A 2454-nucleotide genomic window follows, 5' to 3' on the forward strand; every position below is an offset into this window, starting at 1 on the left:
GTGGCGTCACACTCGTCATGTGACTCGCTGACGCAACAATACTTTTCCCTGTTCTACGTCATGTTCACAAACTGTCATTAATTAGAAGTATGCGAAAAAACAACACAAGAAACAAACAAAGTAATAAAGCATATCAATACCCACAAGAAGAATATTTAGTCAAAACTTTCGGGATCACTTTTTTTTTACTCTAAAAAAATTCTTTGATAGCTAACTCATCTTCTGAATGAACCAAAGTTTTTATATTCGTGTTTTATTAATTAAGTACTTAATTAGGGCTAAATACCAGGCCACCGGTTAATTCATGTACTATTTCATACGCTAATCTTAAACGTATTGTATTCATAAATAGGTTTTAAAAAATTTTATTCTGATATTGCCAATTTTCTCCCCGATTTCGGAAATCAGACATAGTCTAACGTGACATCCTGCGGATCGATAGGTCCACGGCTGGAGCACCGAAATGTTGCTGAACACGCTCTGCATTCTCAGTTTTGTAGGTGATATATCTGTAGCATGTAATTATAACTGTTGGATAAGAGTAACCGCATAGGTGGCGGGTGCTGTTGACTAGTTTTTTTCTTCTTCTGGCCAATAGTAATAAATTAGGAATTGCTATTTCTGAACACCGTTAGGCAAGCGTAAGGGCTTATAACCTTTAAAAGTCGGATTTTTATACTCGCGGTATAAAACGGATAGCCCATTGTGTTTAATAACAAGTAAACAGAAGATTTCTTAAATAAAGACAATTTTAAAATTTCCATAAAAACACGTACTTTATTAGCATGGAAAAAGTTTTATCTGTAGAAACAGGAAATAGTATATAATTTACTCAGAGAATGTAGAAACAATGAATAATCTCAACCTTATACTTCACACTTCGAAAAAAGCAATGGGGCTTATAAGATAACCGTTTGCCAAACATGCCATAAGACTTGTACACTTAAAGTAATAATAATAACCTGATAATTTTCTAAAAATATTATCTTCAAATTATTAACTCTTATTATCTCAGTTATATTTTATTCCTCATGAACTAACCATCGGTATTATATTTAATACTGTACTCTCTTCAATTTCATCTACAATAGTCTGAATTTATTCTTGATAGCATACTTTCTCTCGTATTTTTTATAACGTTTGCTTGGAAAAATATATGTTTTTCTCTTGTATGACATATTAAATTATGCTCGCTTAGCGATAAGTCTCACAGCTTACAATGCCAAAATTCAGATTTTTAATCTAGCTGTAGGCAGATCCCAAATAGCCATTGTGTAATTGTGTGCTTAATAACAAACAAAACAAGCAACAGTTAAACTTCATAATTAAATTAACGAATCATAACTTACCAAAACCATGGAAACGAAACACAATTAGTTTGTCTGTTTTAGCTTAAAGCTATAACAATAATTTATATGCGCTGTGTCAACTGCGGAAAACAAACACCAAATTTTAGCAGTATAAGCCATCAAACTCACCTCTGAGTCACCGGTGGTACAATATAGGAAAGCGTACAAATTAGTTGCTGTTAATTTGGACGAGCTGTGCAATAGACTTACTACGCTTTGTCCACCACTGAGATTCGAACCCTGAATTTTAAAGTTGTAGTCCATACACTTACCGCTAACCCATCGAGGGACACAAATTATTTTAGGAGACACATGAGTTTTGAAATAACTAATTTTTATTAGGTTATTATCACAAACTATGAAGGAAAAATATATTCCATTTTACTTAGACCATACGAAACAGTGAATTAATTACATAAATTATCAACTAGTTATAATGATTGGCAAAAATAACTTTAGTGGCGTCATCTCTTGGTTTAAAAAATTAAATAATAGTGATATAGATGAAAACTATTTTTCTACTAAGCAGGTAGTTAACAGTTAATATAATAGCCAAGATATTAAATATTTTTTATGAATTATGTGTACATTTAAAGCGCCATATACTATATTTTACCACTAACTTATAATGCATTGATTTAACATATATAAAAAGAGCTGGTAAACTTTTTCAGTATTCTCACAAGTATTGAAACCACAGTTCTTATAACTTTTCTAATTTTAATAATCAATTTTTTCTTCAGTTTTGTACATAATATTTTAATGCGCCAGAAACTTAAAGAATAAATATTTATAAAAATATATACAGTGCGGTTTGTATATTTCTATTACTGAATCCTACAACTGTTGTTACAAGATCGTCGACAATGTTAAGTCAGCTATACTATTTTCTAAAATTGATGATCGATTTGGATGAAAAACAGTAGTTACTCAGTAACAAAAAAAGAAAAAGAAATCCGACTTATTTTTGGCAATGCATTTATAATGTTAGGATTACGTGTTTTATATTAAAAGCTGAACATTTTATTTTACAAGATAAACAAAAAATTGAGAATTTAAAAACCTGTAAATAGGGATAGTAAAAAAAAAGAAGTAAGGAAACAAG

Source organism: Limulus polyphemus, unplaced genomic scaffold (genome assembly GCF_000517525.1).
Source record: "Limulus polyphemus unplaced genomic scaffold, Limulus_polyphemus-2.1.2 Scaffold1028, whole genome shotgun sequence".
NCBI classification, from domain to species: domain Eukaryota; kingdom Metazoa; phylum Arthropoda; class Merostomata; order Xiphosura; family Limulidae; genus Limulus; species Limulus polyphemus.